An 18,425-nucleotide genomic window follows, 5' to 3' on the forward strand; every position below is an offset into this window, starting at 1 on the left:
TAAATGTGGGGAAGCAGCATTTAGCTATGCACCACATATCTGGAACAAACTCCCAGACAACTGCAGGTCTGCTGCCTTTCATTGAGTTACTTTCCTTTTCTATGTTCTGCACTGTAATTGTATTGTATTATTTTTAACTTATTTTGTTTTATGCATCCTAATGACATTTGTATAATTGTGTTTCCTTTGCTTGATGTTCTGTGAACATTGAATTGCCTTGTTGAAATATGCTATACAAATACAACTGCATACGACATATATCTATGGCATATCACTCCACATGTGGGCATCAGCCAGGTCAGAACCCCAATGACTTCCATTATAAAATGAAAGCCTTTTTTATAGTATAAAACATATACAGGTACAAGTTAAAATACTACTTCTGTGGTATACTGGCAGTGTGAAACGTGGCGATTTACAAATAGATTAGATATAGAACGAAGACTGCACTATGTAACTTTATTTTTCTACCCGGATTTGAACAAGGGTCTCCTGCTGACGTTTTTACCACTGATCTGCTGCATGCTTGCTCTGGGGAGAAAATTAAGTTTTGATCTTCGCGGTCAAAATTCCTATCAAACCAGAAACAGGATTGTGTCAAAGCCAAAGGCTGTGTCCAACCTAGATGTAAATGCGCACGCACGCACGCATGCACGCACGCACAAAATGGAGCTTTAACATGTATACTTTGTGAAACGTCTGTGTAGTATGACAAAAAAAAGTATGTATTTTTTTCCTTTTACGTGGTTTTCGCCATTAGACCAATGTATTTTGGGCCTTGAACAAGCATGTGGACGCAGGCTAGAGATGCATTCATGGTTCAGTCTCCCGGGACAGAAATGCACAATATTTCAGGTCTGATAAGCGTTACATCCCCAGACAGCATGCAGCCAGACAAGGAATAACAAAGGCAGCTGGAGCAGCACTAAGCTACTAATGGAGAGACTATCTGGAGAGGCATGGAGGATGGGGGTCTTTCTGGCCGTCCGGGGTGGTCACCAGAGGGCACTGAGAGCCAGGAATAAAACATGATAAAGGCCACTCCCCTCCCCCTCCCCCTCTGCTCCCCTCCCCTCGCTCCCACCAATCTCCTATTATATTCAGACAGCCTCCAGCCACTGGGTGTCAAAGTTTAGTATAGTGTTGCTGTCAGGGAGACACCTCATATATCCATAATAATTTAAACATTTTCGGTTCTTTCGTAAATGAATGCCCTACTTTGTCATACTACAGTGTCACACAAAAGTAGCAAAAATGGCTGCTGACAACGTGTCGCAACGTGATCTTGTAGAGAGGCTATTTTTTGCTGTCTGTCTATGGGTTTTACAAATTAATATTGAACCAATGAAAATATTAACAAGAGCTTGTGACCAAACAACTAGGCTACATTGGATCCATTGGAACATTTTTCTTTTACCTTTTCTGAAAAATAACAGTTTTGGACATACAAGGTTTCAGACCGACAGCGACAATGTTATAGCAATATTGCAAAGACGAGGCACAGCCATGTGTGAACTGAACGCACAGTCTGACCCGATGGCTTCCCCCTTTCAGGATCACTGCTAGAGGACACTTTGAGGACCCCGTCAGACCCCTTAAAAAAACAATCTGAAGGGATCTCTCTGTGGGAGCGTGGCCCATGGCCGTTGGACAACCTTAGAAAGGGGGGGGGGGGCAGCTGCAATGACCTCACACGGTGAATCAGCATCCACTAACAGCCTTGCTGCAGATGTTGCGCTGTACTTTTCATCAGCAAGCCTGGTCTTAAAGTAGTTTATTTTTGTTTAACCACTTTCGGCTGACACCATCATGTGATGGGAATAGCAGAGTTTTTTTTGCACACAAAATATTCGATCTACAAGCTCACAGCGCATCACAGCGCAACTGGGAGATGGTAGATTGTCTATTTTCGCTACGTTTTTGCATGATGAAGTAGGATATTAATTATTAATACATTTTTCACATTCTGGTAGCCAATTTCCCATTGAGGTTGGCCAAACTTCTCAGGTGCCCACTCTTCCTGTATTTTTTGACAGGGCAAACCTCTGCATAATTACAGGTCCTATAATAATGACAAGAGCAGAAAAACCTGTCTGAGGTTTGATGTCTGGTAATTGCGCGGGAGAGACACAGTCGAGGAAAAACTAACGAAGTCTCCGACAGCCCCTGCCTGCAACTGCCATCACCTCAGAAAACAAACACTCCACGAAGCACATGAGAACACGTCACAATAGCCTCTAAAAAGCCACATCACCGCGTGATGATTTCAACACAGCTCTATTTGAATACTGAATGCCTGGCGAATGTTCAAAGGAGCGCTCCGCAAAACTCAAAGGGAGCCTTCTTCCAACGAACGGAGGGCTGGGGCCCCATTATGTAGCCGCCGTGCCGCTTAATATCAACCTCTCTCCTCTGCGAAATGACATTCATTAAAAGCGGTCTGGAAAAAAAGAGAAAGAAAGGGGGATAAAAAAAAGGAGAGAAAGCTGGGCCTGGCTTGCAGCTCAACCTCTTATCAGACTTCTTAAGTGCCCACGTGTCCTTATTTCTGCTTCAATCCCATTCTATCCATTCATTACCCAGCAGTTCCATTTGATCCAGAAAAAAAAAAACACAAGCCAATTAAGCCTCATTTAATTCATGCTCTGTCGCACGATGGTGTCGTGGGGCCGAAAACAGGCGACCTACAAGCCCAAGGCGCGCCACGTCCACGACGTGAGCTTGTAGGTCGCCTGTTTGTGGCCCTGCGACACCGCCATGCGACGAAGGTCACTCGAAGCATGAATCGGCCATACACAGTGAAAACAATCATGTCAGCTGTGTGTGGCAGCCGTTCTTATTCCACGAGTGCTTTGTCTCTGGGTCTGAGAGCTCTTTTGTCCCGGCCGTCTCCCCTTCCCATCAGGTGATGCCTGCCTCTCCCTCCCCCTCTCACACAACCCCCAACTGTAGCTGTACTATACTCTGTCTTATTTACATTCCATTATCTGTATTTGAATTGTGACTGGGGCCTGTAGCAGAGGGACATGGGGTGCAGACAGACAAACAGACAGACAGACATCCTCAATCGCCCCATCGCTCTTGTATCCAGCTGGGTTGCCATGGAGACCATTATTGGTGATAATTCATAGTGATGAAGACATGTACTGTATATATATATCTCTCTGTTGTCGGGAAGACACCACCTAACTCCAAAATGTTCATTTTTCAGCAAATGAAAAATATAATTTTTTAAGGAAATGAAGAAAACCTTATATGTTTTAAAACTAAGCAATATTGGCCCATCAAAGTTGGTATTGTGACTTTATATATTACTTGCATAATATAAGAGGGGGAGAGGTGGTGGAGTTAGAGCTGCTTTAGCAGACAGTTTCAGGCAGGGTCCAATGTAAGTGCTTTTTATACAAAAGTATTGGCAACAACATGTAGTACTCGTGTACTACGCAACAATTACTCATTATGTAGAACGTCCAAGTTCACACAAAATGTTTCAGAAATAAGTATGAAATCAGTCTTAATTGGGTAATGTATATGTTTTGTAATATAGCCTAATCTAAATCTAGTTAACTAAAGTTTTCAAAAATAATTTCAGTGGAGTAAAAAGCACAGTACTTAGAGTAGAAATAAAAATATACAGTGCTTTATGCTTTAAGTACATATGCTTAGTTTCTTTAGAAGCATAAATATAGTACTGTAAACACATGTATGTATGAACATATGTATACGTGTGTTTGTATTATGGGCATATTTATGTACATTGTGTATGTATGTATGTATATGTATGTATGTATATGTATGTATGTATGTATGTATGTATGTATGTATGTATGTATGTATGTATGTATGTATGTATGTATGTATGTGTATGTATGCATGTATGTATGTATGTATGTATATTTATAAAAGAAAAAAAGTGAATGAATAATTATTATTAGTAACATCATCATCATTGTTACAATTATTATTATCACTATCATAAGTGGTAGAAGTAGCGCTTTTTCTGTCAATTGATCTTTCCACATGATTTTGTTTAATCCTTTTTCATTAGAAATGCAGCAATGTTGAAATCTGATTTCTTTATTCAGTCTTTGTTTCCTTCTATGAGATTACTGAAATCTCAAAAAGGTGGGCATAATAAACTCCGGCTTCAGCCCTTTCCTTTTCGGTCAATTGTATCATGTTAACCCCTTTTCTGTATGTAATAATGTTGGATAAACCATGACCGAGACAAATAAACTATCTATCTATCTACTTCAGTAGATGTACTTAGTTTCTTTCCAGCGATGTCAGTGACGGTGACGCAGCGCGTCCCAGAATGCAAGAAGAACGTGGAGGTATCTGAAGGCGGCATGATGACAAAGACGCACGTTTAGAAGTTACGTTTTCGCCTCAGCTCACGAAACCAAGTCCTCTCAAAAACCCCAAGGTAAACACGAGAGTAAACACGAGAGAACAGAACGGCAGAACAAATAGAAGGGAGACAAAATTCTGTCTGCCTCTCTATTCTACTTGAGGTAATTATTATTCTGACTGCCAAATTGTTAATTAGTTTGACTAATTGCTGAAGGAGTTGGAGGGGGGATTGATTGTGTTCTTATCATCTGGCAAGGGGCCAGACAGGAGGGAGGGAGGGAGGGAGAGACAGACACACAGAGAGACAGAAACAGAGACAGAGAGAAGGAATGACAGAGACAGATAGGGAGACAAGTGAGAGAGAGAGAGAGAGAGAGAGAGAGAGAGAGAGAGAGAGAGAGACAGAGACATACTATTTGTACAGTATGTGTTTTGTTATATTTTTATTTTAAAACTGTAGTTATTACATTCATGCCAATAAAGCTATTTCAATTGATTTTAATTGAATTGACAGAGACAGTCAGAGAGACGATCAGAGAGAAAGAAAGAAAGACAGAGAGAAAGACAGAGAGTCAGACAGATAGATACACTGAAAGACAAGAAGACCGACACACAGAGAGAGAGAGAGAGAGAGAGAGAGAGAGAGAGAGAGAGCATGTAAACCTCAGGTCAGTGTGGTTGGGTGGTTCAGGTTCACTATCCAAACCTAAGGCATCATTCTGCAGCCCCACCATGCAAAGCAATTAAGATAATGATTTGAATGGCAAAAGGAAAACACAAAGCTACCTGGCCGGCATACAAGTACAGCACATTTGCCTATCAGCGTTTATGTGCCATACAGGAGAGGGGACAGTCCCCTCTGTGTGTGTGTGTGTGTGTGTGTGTGTGTGTGTGTGTGTGTGTGTGTGTGTGTGTGTGCGTGCCCCATTCCATATTTGGCTGGTTGAAAACCAATATACAAGCTCAAGTCCAACATGTGTGAAAGTGTGGGGTTCAACAATGGTGAACGTTAACCAAAAGCCAACCAACAGGACAGAAGCGTTGACCGAACTTGGCAGCCATTTGTCTTGTAGTTTTCTTTCAGTGTGCCACCATTCCAAAGTCACTCAAACAAACTACACACACCAGAAAACGGCCACGTCTTCCTGGCACCGCCCACAGCCTGGCAAAAGGCAACATGGGAAATAGACACGTCTGAAAAGACTTCTCTTGCGTCGGCTATGACATCTGCAATTCTGTATCTGTAGTGCGCACGCACGCACGCACGCACGCACGCACGCACGCACGCACGCACGCACGCACACGCACACGCACACGCACACGCACACGCACACACACACACACACACACACACACACACACACACACACACACACAGAAGGTAAATGACGGAAGGCCTTCAAAGAGTACATGCTGAGTCTGAAAGAAAGAGCTGTCACCACAGAGCCTGAAAGCTGCGTGTGTGCGTGCGTGTGTGCGTGCGTGCGTACTTGTGAGAGCCAAATGTCCATAAAGTGTAGTAGAATTTGAGAAATAACACTTTGTGAGGACAATTTTACTGGACCTCACAAAGTACAGGTTGGGGTTAGTGTAGGCATTTAGTATTTAGTTGTAGATCTGCCATTTTCTGCCATATCATTAGGGTAAAAAAATGTATAACAAAAAGTTAAAAAAAAAAAGATCATACTGTAAATTCGTAAAATCACCATCATCTACAATGTTAATGTCCTCACAAGTATAGTAATACAAACGTGTGTGTGTGTGTGTGTGTGTGTGTGTGTGTGTGCGCGACGTGCGTGCGTGCGTGCGTGCGTGTGTGTCTGTGTCGACCGGTGAAATCTGGCGTGTTGATTCTCTCCCCGTTCGTTCGTTATCCATGGACGACGGCAGGGATCCCTGGCGGAACATGAGGCTTCTTCCCGCGGTGCAGAAGAAGAATTACCATTTCAATTACTGTGCGAGCGGAGACAGCTGACGTCTTCAGAATGGCCTCATAGACACACATTCATATGATCTGGGCACCCGCCAATGGGACAGACTCAGTAATGGACCTGGATAATAAATAATGAATATTAAATGAATGGTCCTAGTTGCTTTTTCTGAAATATTCAGTGCTGGATAAAGTGTTTGGGGGAGAAAAAAAACCCTGAAAACATTTTGAGCTCCTATCCAGTTAAAAAATGAATTTAAAGGGCGCTCGAGTGGCGCAGTGGAAAAGTGCATGGCCACCAGCACGGAGTCTGGGGGTTCGAACCGGTGTTGTCGAATGTCTACAGGGCATCCTTGACTTGGAAAAGTTTGTCTTTAATGCAGGGCTGGTCTGTTAGACTGAGGGAACTGGAGAGAGGGGAACTCTGCTGCTCTCACTGAATGTGTTAAGTGCTGAACGTTGCTTCTGCTATTCAAACACATTACAATGACTCTGCCCCCAAAGGACCCCCTGTGATCTGGGATCACATAGGGTTAGCTTGATCTCAAATTAAGCCCTTGAACCCTATAGCGTTGCTATTCTGGGGTGACTTCTCATTGTGCCACTCTGCCACGCAAACTGTGGAATTCCCTGAGACCATCCATTCAAAGATGTGAATCACTGGCTTCCTTCAAAACGGTCCAGAAAAATGAGGAGACCACAAGGGGAGGTATCTAAATGCTTATTCCCATACACGGGAGGGGTCATTCACTGTGGCGCTGTATTTCCTCTTTGTACATGTACGGTAGTGTTTTGTATTTGCTGATGACATGTATTATTGTGTTAGTTTTGCATACTACTGTATGTTGATGAATTGATTACATAAGACCACAATGGAAACAAGTATACCCAGGACATGTTGTGTTATCATTTTAGCCTTAATATTTGACTGTACCACGTGCTGTTTACATTTCCGACTAATAAAGTATAAAATGACTTATTTTCTATCAATCACACACCCCATTAAGCTTTGAATGTACTGTAAGCCAATAATTTGATGACCCGGTCATCAAATGATTGGCTCAGGTATGCGACAAACACAACAACGAATCTCCATGAATTCAAGGCTTCAGGGGCGTGTAATTGAAAATAAGTAATTTTGCCCAAAAAAGCTAACATCTACAGGCAGCAGATCTGCATGCACACAACCCATAGCTACGTTTGAAAAGGTTTTGCCTGTGTCCAAAATGAGAGAAGCCAGGTTGACTGTTGAAAAAGTACACTAGTGTTATTTATGGCACCGACCAACCAGTAGGTGTCACTAGTGCAGTGACATAGGACACAATCCCCTGCCGGATTGTGTTGTGTTGGTCCCTGGCTGCACATCTCTTCATAGCGGAGACTAGCGCAGCGGGCGGTGCTATCAGAGAATGGTCCGCTACGTAGGATGAGTCTGCATCCACGCCTTATAAGCTGTTTGGTGACAGCTAGAGTCAAGATACCAGACAGTGTGACAGTAAGGGACAGCAGAGGGCCATCGTTGTGGCTAGAAGAGCTGTGTGTTCATCCATGCTTGAACACAATCACACTTTCTCGCGCACACACACACACACACACACACACACTCAACAAGAGAGCTGGACATCTCCTTTTCATTACCCCATCTGAATATAGTATTTAATGACTGAAGAGTCATTAGCTGTGTTGTGTGGGTGTGTGTCCAGCATGTGTATGCGTGTGTGCGACTGTGCATGTGTGTGTGTTTGTATTAGTATACTTGTGAAAGCCAGATGTCCCCCATACAAAGTAGAGTAGAATTTGAGAAATACCGGTAGACAAGGACCATTTCCCTGGTCCTCTCAAGAGAAATGGTTAGTTAGGTGCGCGTGCGTGCGTGCGTGTGTGTGTGTGTGTGTGTGTGTGTGTGTGTGTGTGTGTGGACTTCCCATGGTTTGGTTGGAGAGGAGGGGGGGTGCTTCTGCTTATCTAACGTCTGCCCTGTACAGCAGCTGTTGACATTCAACCACATATCAGTCAGGGAAACCACGGCTGAATAACTCAACATTCTGTTTACGGCCATTTAAGACATGGCTGGGCTTTTCTCAGAGCGCCGTGAACCGAGACGCAGCGCACATCTGACATCTCCATCTGTGCACTGTTCTTGCTATTAGGCTGTAAATCGTCGGGTCCTCCCGAGTGCATACACACACACACACACACACACACACACACACACACACACACACACACACACACACACACACACACACACACACACACACACACACACACACACACACACACACACACACACACACACACACACACACACAGACCATAAACAAAGTCAGACTAATAGATATAGCTTCCAACATCAAGACCTACTGCATCGTGGAGGCCTGCAACAAAACCAGAAAGCTGTTAGAATCGGGTCCTCAGGTCTGTTACTTTCAGCCACTGATGACCTTCCCAGCACCATGACCAAAGGGATGGACAGAAAGATCACAGGCACGGCAAGGGGGGCTGAACCACCACCGCGTCATCCTGAATTATTTTCTTTCTTTAAAAAAAATCGGACCCGTCTGAAGTGAGTGGTACTGTACTGTACTGTACTGTACTGTACTGTACTGTACTGTACTGTACTGTACTGTACTGTACACATGTGTGTGTGTGTGTGTGTGTGTGTGTGTGTGTGTGTGTGTGTGTGTGTGTGTGTGTGTGTGTGTGTGTGTGTGTGTGTGTGTGTGCGCGCGACAAGCTTTTACTAATTTTAGAAAAACAAATGTAAGCAGACATGCAGAGTCTCCACCTGACAGATGCCATGTTAAGCCTGCAGAATTTAAGGGATCAACTACTGCTCTCAAATCTAATGTCTCTTATGCTCTCTCTCTCTCTCTCTCTCTTTCTCTTGTTTTTTCTTAATGACGTGACAAACATCGGTGAGCCGGTCCAGAGACTGCCAGTTAGCCAGCTAGCCAACCAACCAACCGGGCTGCCAGCACGGTCAATTAATCAACAAATCCAGCTAGCGATGGCTTCAAAGTCAGTCAATGTCTGCCAACCTCCCCATAATCCAGCAAAACTTGGGGTGTAAATAACAGATTTAACTAGATAAAGTGCAACTCGGGGCACAGGTCTCCACCAGGGCAGGTCAGGTTGTGGCCTCCTGGTGGCGCTATAATAGGCCAATGTGAAAAGGGTGGCATTTCTTACACCTTGGATGGCAATTGGATGATTTGAGGCATTTTGTTCCAAAAAAATATTTTGCAAAAACCTGTTGGTGGCGCTATAACAGGTCAATGTGAAAAGGGTGGGATATATTCCTCAGCCTAGTAGGAAAGTATGTGAAAGATTTCACGTAAATTGCACGCTGCGTTCATGATTTGAGGCTTTTTGTTCAAAACGGGCCAATCCTGCAAACTTTGAAAGCCAATGTTAGCCAATTAGGATGGAATATGAAATATCGGACAGATGTGTTCAAACATGACTATAGAGATACTGTGAAACGATTTGCGGGATTTTTGGACAAAATCTGGAGAAGTAATATCAAAAAATGTGTTTTAAAAAAGTCGGCCTCCTGGTGGCGCTATAACAGGCCGTTCTGGAAGATTCGGGGCAGAGGTTCATCGTTGGCATCCAGGGAGTGTGTGCAAAATTTGGCGATTATGAGATTAGCTGGTAACAGACGGACCGACGGACACGCACGCACGCACGCACGCACGCACGGACGCACGCACACACGCACGTAAGCGACCAGTAAGCGAGCCAATCAATCACTCCCCCAGCTGGATTTAATCTCATTCAAAGACTGAACAAATCAAGCCATTTGGTTGAAAATTGGATGATAGCAGAATCAAAATGGCACTGTGAGAGGACTTATTGGAAGTGACTGGTGGTTAAAAGAGCAAAGAGATGACTATCATGACTCGGCTGGATGAGGCCCTCTAGCGCTCTTTGATTGTCAAGTTAAAGTATTCCCCCCAAAAAAATCACAGACATTAGCCAGGCCTAAATTACAAGAATCACAGACATTAGCCAGGCCTAAATTACAAGAATCACAGACATTAGCCAGGCCTAAATTACAAGCCACATCTCGTTCCTGGATGCAACAATAGTGGCATGAAAACATGGGGGAAGTTCTCATTTAACCCATTTAGACCTGAGAACAGATTCTACAATGTCTTCTAAATCCTGAAAAACCTATGTTTCTATGTCAGTGGTTCTCAAGGACCCCGGAGACTATATGCAATTGGCCACGAACCCCCATCTGAAAATATGTAGTTCCAGGGACCCCCAGAAGCAAAGATTTGAGTTAAAAACGTTCGCTGTTCCCGCTGGGGACGCTGTGGGCGTGTTCTCTCCTCCGCGTACTGAATGGGTTAAAACGTTTGTCACTGCTGGCTATTTTAGTGGGAATTATAAGCTGGTTGTGGGAAGAGATGTTTGGATTGTAACCAATCCTTCTGGGTTTCTTTTTATTACCAGTAGTTGACAGGAAGACCCCGATCCGCTAACTGGGCCGACACCAACTAATGACTATTTATTTCATCTTGTGGGTGACATGTTTCAACTTTAAGCCATTAAGTGAAGACCGTATTGTTTGTTGTTTTCTCTCTTGCACGGCTACTTTGAAGTGATTCTCCCATAGTTTTGTAATGAACTGTGACTTAAATTTTGGGTTGCAATGCTGGCGTGCCACTGGCAATTCTATATCAGACAGCAGAAGACTGTAGCAGAGCCCTTGTTTTGACTTCCTATAATTAGCGGGCTGCCGAGTATGTCTGACATAACAAATGTTCAAAATGATACAATCAGCTGAGCCATTCCTGGGCCTGGCGTCGATACACAAGCATCAGTGTCTATTCACAGCATCTTGCATACAGTATATCCAACATAAATGTAGCGCATTTTCCCCTTTAAAAGCTACAATCTGTAACTTATTTTTATGTGTGTGTGTGTGTGTGTGTGTGTGTGTGTGTGTGTGTGTGTGCGTGCGTGCGTGCGTGCGTGCGTGCGTGCGTGCGTGCGTGCGTGCGTGCGTGCGTGCGTGCGTGCGTGCGGAGAGAGAGAGAGAGACGGAGAGTTATTTCATGAAAATCAAGATTTAACGTCCTGTCTCACTGCAGCCCATAGGCTACACTACACGCTGTCACAAACATTACGCCGTGTAGCCTGGCTATTCCTGTGTGTGTGGCATGCACAGAGAGAGAGAGAGAGAGAGAGAGAGAGAGATAGAGAGCGAGAGAGAGAGAGAGGGGTCGGTCTCGCGCTCGTATCACGGCATCATGCACGCGAGATCTAAAAATGATCAAATAAAAACAAATGAATATCGGGTCTTGATCGCATCTTGGTGATGCTCTTGCAGTGTCTGCGACCAATCGTTTAGTGTGAAAGCCACAACGATATAATGACAGACGATTTAAAAAAAAGACTCCTGCAGTGTGAAATATACATAACGATCTGATGACTCGCCGACAACTTTAAAACTCCTACAGTGTGTAGGGGCCATTAGTATTTTTTTTAAGGTTTTCGAGAAAAATTAAAAACGGATCCAAAACAAAACTATATGATATTTCTTAATCATTTCACTATTAATGTAATATATAAATAGCACTGTCAGTTGTGCAACACAATATGATTAAATTGAATTAAATAGGACTAAACCTTAAACAATTTACTTACTGACTTACTCATGATGACGTCACAAAACCATTGACTTACTGTATGCCAAAATATTGCCTATTTTTTCCTATAAGTTACACTCTTATTTTGGCCTAAGTCACACTCATTTTACTAAATGGGGCGGGAACATGATCCTTTTCAAATAAGACTTTGGCGATTTTATGAGGAGCTGATTTAGAAAAAAGTAAAAAAGAAAGAAAGAAAAAAAAAGAAATCATCAAAAAAATGACTTGGGCTTTAGTTTAAGAAGGTGACGATTTGTAGAATGGGCCTCGTGTCTTACTGGGTTAAGTTGGGCCTGTGAATAGGAACCATACGATGCTGTTTGTCAGGTCTGGGGTCACAGCAGGAAGCATAGATTGTTACAGACAAGATGCTTAGTCTCCTGTCCAACACATTGCTGCCTGCCTGGTCACTTATTGCAGGAGGAAAACGGCATGGGTTCTTTATTGAAGTTTGAGAAGTGTCAATGAGAGCCCTGGAGCCTTCCCTGTGCTCTATTGAGTCAGGAGGATGTGGATAAATAATTCACACAGGAAAAGGTACATGGCTCTGGCTATGCTGCTGTAGTGTGTACTGTTGTTGTTGTTGTTGTTGTTGTTGAACTGAACCGACAGCCCAGAAAACACACGCATGCAGGAGGATTTCAGACATTTTTGCCATTCTTTATGTTTTCATCAGCTACTTTTCAGCAATGCGCCGCCACTTCATGTAAAGCACAGTGTGTCGCATTAAAATGTACAAGATGCGCTAGGGTGGAAAGCCTGAGACCTCTGTCGCAAGTCTCGCAACACACTATTATACAATATGTGTTGTGTGTGTGTGTGTGTGTGTGTGTGTGTGTGTGTGGGGGGGGGGGGGGGGTCCCTGCTTCATCTCTCTCAGCTAAGGGGTCCTTGACCTGAAACAGTTGGAGACCCCTGGTCTACTCTACACCCTCCCCAGAACAACCAGTAGGGGTCAGCAGCGGCAGGGGCTACAGTACACAGGGCATAATGATTAAAGGTAGGGTAGGTGATTTTCTTTTGTTAAAATAAGTGTTAAATGGCGCTATATTCTGTAATCATTGTATAGAGTTGCTTGTTCGGTAATAGGAGTCTCCCCATCAGTTATTTTGTTAACGGAAAATGCATTCTCTGATTGGGATACCAATTGTATCCAATCAGAATGGAGAACTCACACAGTAAACAAGTGAATTTGGAAGTGATGAGGGGGGGGGGGGGGGGGGGGGGCAAGTAAGAATATAAAAGAACTAAAATAGTTCCACTATTATAAATTATATACTGTAATTACATGGGACACTCACAACGTAGAGAGTAATTAGATGCATTTTGACACATTTTCTCTATGCTTCTAATAGGCCTCATTGATCACTTACTTCTCTCAGACTACTGGGTTTATTCATACCTCGACACAAATTAATTACTGCAAATACAGAGATGGCCCCTTTCCTCATCACATGATCCTGGATTTAACTGCCTTCTAAATCAATAGTTCTTCTGTGTTTCAGTGCAAAACACTCCCAAAATTATATTTGGTCACAGACCCTAAAACATTTTGTGGCAGGGGACCCCCAGAACAGAAGATTTGTGTTACGTTTAACTTCAAAATTAAACAAACCTTTCCGATTTTTTTAACAAAATTCAAAAATAGCAGATGTATACAAGCTCGTAGTGATCTGCAATTTTTGAAAACTACTGTTCTAAACCAATGTTCTAAGTCCTTAGATATACACAGATGCTTTTCCAGTTTTAATGGTCTATTGCTATATATAGTATCCAGTGTGAATGTAAATATGGCAATATCAGGCAGACTCTTCCTTATCACATCACATAGTGAGAATGGTAATGAGTTCCAGCCATGTGAGTTTATAAAGCAATATCTCCCTCTTTCTTCTCTCATTTCTTCTATAAGGGTAATTCACACACGCTGTGATTTTCCTCTGCAACGTTCTAAAGTAACACTTAAACGTATGCTCCATTATATACAATGAAGTATTTAAGTCAGGCTTAAAGTGGTATTGTCTCGTTGGCGCTAATCTTTGGTCTGAACTAGGCTTTACACAGGATAGGCTGAAATACTACTACCGTGTCCCGGCTAAGCCTAACGCTAATGCCCTCCTGACCGTCTCTGAGGTGAAGAGGGAGTTGCAGCCTTCCCACCGTCTCTGCAGTCTCTCACTGGGCTCTATTCTGTGTGTCTTAAGTACCAGGAGGCTGCACCTCCTTCCCCACTGCAGCAATGAGACAATGAGGAGTCCAGGAGCAGAGCCCTTAAGTACCAGGAGGCTGCACCTCCTTCCCCACTGCAGCAATGAGACAATGAGGAGTCCAGGAGCAGAGCCCTTCCCTCTGTTATTCAGGGAGATAAAGGCAGCAAATTAATGAGGGACCCCCTGAGGGAAGTGGAGGATGGAAAAGAATCAGACAGAACAGAGAGAGTGAGAGAAAGAAAGAAAGAGTCAAAGGGAGACAATGGAGGAGAACTTTCGCCGAACTAGACTAGTATTATCATGTTTGTCACTGGCAGAGCACTGGCTGATGAACTATTTCACTTTCAGCCGCAGCAGTCTGAAGCCGCAGCAGTCTGAAGTGCACAGCGTTGGTTTATATCAGAGTGTAAAACGGACACACTACCCTTTACGTTATATTAAGGGCTCCAGATTTGAGTGTGTGTGGACGGCGGTGAGCGGAGTGGGGGAGGGGAGGAGAGCTAGAGGAGCTGGCAGACACCACCAACCTGCCTGGAAACAGGTGATGGATGGATCACAGGTTCAGGACCGCCGCCTGGTACCAGAAAACTTATAAAACGTACCCATCAGAGACGTCATTCTCTAGTGCAGTGGCTCTTAAACTTTATTCACTAGCATATTTTAAACAATCCTCAAGGACCTCAAGGATCCTGAATGATCTTAAAGCCGGATTTCGTCTTTACTTTGTGCACAGAAAATAGCAGAAGCAGCATGCAGCTTTGAAATGTTGGAGCTACTGTAGATCAAATAAAAATAAAACACAAGGTCAGATCGGTTCTTCTTTCGCAGATCATCAGGGACAAGATGCATGTGAGAAACAGCTGACTGTAACCAACTTGTTGTTTTTTATGGCATACAGATCATCAAGATTAAAACAAATTTAAAAAATGTTTTAAATACTTCACTTTATGCACAATGAATTGAGAATATATGAAAGTTTCACTTTTTAAATTATATTACAGAAGAAAATTTACTTTTACACAATATTCAAATTCTTTGAGAAGGAGCTGTATATATTATATATATATATATATGAGGAGGAGCAGGGAAGCACAGTCCTAGAACGAGGTTATTGCAGTCAGTGGCGTGCACACTGCACAGATGCCCTCTGGACAGCAATGTGCCATTTCTTTAATTATTTTTTTTACAGTGTGGACCATGGTGACATTGATCAATTATTGATAAAAAAAAAGCTTCTAATATATTATTTATGCCCCAAAATCTCACACTATTAAGGCAACCGGCCGGTTCCACGCGCTGCACAAGGTGCCCTTGTTTTCACTTGAGCACCTGCCCCTCTAAATGACTGTGCACGCCACTGATTGCAGTGCAGCTGCAGTGGTAATGGCCTTTATTTATGACGGTGCTGCTGTGGGACATTACTAACTATCTGCCCACGGAGGCTTATCGGCGCTGGCGCCGCCCAGACTAATGACACATGGACAACAGCCACAAAGCTGCCAGAGACAATTATCACATGAGCCAGAGCATAATGAAGAGCAAAAGAAATGTAACGCTCTGATACGTCAGAAACATCATGTATCTCTCAAGGCAAATGTTATGCTGCCAAGGTAATTTGAGTCCTAGATCAGTAGGTTCTCAAAGTGGGGTCCAGGGGCCCCCAGGGGTCCCCAGACAAATGTGTTAATACAGCATCACAATCATTGTAAGTAACCACTTTATCCATTTATACGTTGGCTATTCATAGCAGATAAACATGCTCACAGCACGACACTTTGTACAGTATTCAAAAACTAAAAATATTTGATGCTGGTATATAAATATTTTAAGTTTTTCAGAAAACTTAGGTCAGGTTTTCAAGGCATTTTTAGAATCGGCCTCAGTCCAAAATGGGTTAAATAAACTATTTTAAAAAATGCAGTCAAATAAATGAAGTCCCTCACATTTGTGTGTAAATTACATCCTGCATTCTACATTCATTAAAACTGAACTCTGTTATTGCTCTGAGTCTAATGATCATTATAACAACGTGAAAGAAAATATTTAAAAAGAAGGAAAAACTTTATATTTGTGGACAATCAGAATATGTTGGAATGTTTCACGTGGTTTCATTAAAATGTATTAATGTTGATATGGCACACTGACAATCTAGAAAATAAAAACATTCATTTAAAAAAGGTCGCAGACCCCTGGTATAGATGGTTCTGGGTATACGTATCCAGGGGGTGCTAATCATTGAGTTACTGTTATGATGGGGAAGAGGCTAAGGAATACTTTATTGTCCGAGACCCCCACCCCTCTATTCATGCCACGGCCTTCTCTTCTTTCCTTTCCACACCACATCCCTTTCGCTAAACAAAAGGCAGAATGTTCGCCTATTATGACATGCTGGAAAATAGTAACACTAGGGTTCATATGGTTAACCGAGAGATGTCTTTGGATTTTTGCCACCCACAGATTGGCTATACCTACAGCAGTACCTACTAAAGAATGGGATTGCCAGTAGAGTTTATAGGCATGTAACAGACCCTCTTATCCTGAGCGATCAGAGTAAGCATGAACCCTAATCCACTGGTTCTCAAAGTGGAGTCCGGGACTCAGGGGACAAAGCAAAGTTAAGCAAAGTTACTATATTTACCCAGGGTAACTGGACTAAGCATCAGATACTTGTTTACAGCCAGGCCCTGCTCATAGAACATTTCATGGTAGTGTTTCAATGCCTTGCTCAAGGGCACTTCAGCGGTGGTAATTTTAACGTGCCGGTCCGGGGATACGAACTGGTGACCTTCCGGTATCAAGACCGATCCGCAAACCGTTCGGCCACCGCTGCCGCTGTGCCACACTGCAAGCTCGTATAATTTGGGGGTCCTTCACTTTAAAGTTTGAGAACTACTGCCTTAGTCAACAAACAAATGGGTAAATAAGTAGAGTGCAAAGAGAAACTGTAGGGTACCGGGTAAACGTCAAACCTAGCAATATGTCTAAACAACATTCTAACAATTCTTAGCATTTGTCCAACAAATCCAAATAACAAATAACAAAAAAACAAAAAAAACACGTTACCAAGCGGGCCGAACCAGCATCTTCTGCATATTACAACTATGGCATCTATCAAAAGGTGGCAAGAAAAGGACACAGTACGCCTACCACCAGTGTGGGAGGACGACAGTGTGAGCCGGCCCTCCATTTCAGAGGCGGATGTGGTTTATCGGTGAGGCAAACCTACCGCATAGCTTAGGGATTAGAATGCTCACATACAAGGACAGATAGGATCCATTTCTCAATAGGAACCCCTATTGGTGTTTTAAGCATTATGTCATACTTTAGCTATTGAAAAATAGCAGATCTACAAGCTCATAGCGCGGCACCGAGTGCCGCGCTATGAACTTGTAGGTCTGCTATTTTTGAAAAATCGTGAAAATGTGGCACACATTTGGAATATATATATTTTTTTTAACTCAAATCTTTGCTTCTGGGGGTGTCCTTGGAACAGCATATTTTCAGATGGGGGTCGGCGGCCAATTACATATATTTTTGGGGGTCCTTGACATGAAAATGTTTGAGAACCACTGACATAGAAACATACAGTAGGTTTTTCAGAAAACTGTCAGGATTTAGAAGGCATTTGTAGAATCGTCATCAGGTCTAAATGGGTTAACTGCATCACCCCGGGGAGAGAAACTCCTATAGGCTGTGTGTTTCACAGGGCCTTAGATAAGGCAAGATAATCTAATGAGCTTTTCTGTTTGTGTTTGGTCTGGTGCAGACTTCTAATAGTCAGAGTATAATGAAGTGGTGCAATAACACATAATTGCACACATTATTCGAACTGAGGGTTTTCAATATCTGAACAAGTTGGATTATCTCGTCAGACATTTAAAACACCCCCAGATGTGGATAGCATAGTGGAAAAACAAGACCTTTCAAACATGCCTCATATTAAGTAAGTAGCCTTGGGAACCAATGGTTCCTGAGCCATGTGGCCCATAGGTCTGTTTCTGTAGCATGGGGAGGCTTTATGGGCAAGTACATCCACAAGCCATGACGTAAAAGTACACCCCCTGGACATGAGTGCCAAGCAGGGATGCATTGGGTTGAACCATGACCTCCCAATCTCCAATGTATGGATGGACTGACAGACCAGATGGACTAATGGACGTACGGACGTAATGAGCCATGGACTGACGGGCGGATAGAATGACAGACGGACCAACATTTAAAAGGGTATCTTTGAAAAACAAAGAAGGGTCCCGCACACTGTCAGAAAAC

The 18,425-nt window shown here is 43.1% G+C and overlaps 1 protein-coding gene and 1 long non-coding RNA gene across 3 annotated transcripts in view; both read right to left on the reverse strand.

Annotated features, from left to right (window-relative positions):
- LOC306923658 overlaps positions 1–18,425 on the reverse strand; it is a 164,616-nt gene that overhangs the window by 33,329 nt on the left and 112,862 nt on the right. The gene's annotated exons all lie outside the window — the stretch shown is intronic.
- The window catches only part of tbxas1 (thromboxane A synthase 1 (platelet)), a 113,780-nt gene that overhangs the window by 13,872 nt on the left and 81,483 nt on the right, over positions 1–18,425 (reverse strand). The window lies entirely within an intron of this gene.

This window comes from Electrona antarctica (genome assembly GCF_951216825.1).
Source record: "Electrona antarctica genome assembly, chromosome: 5".
Taxonomy (NCBI): Eukaryota; Metazoa; Chordata; class Actinopteri; order Myctophiformes; family Myctophidae; genus Electrona; species Electrona antarctica.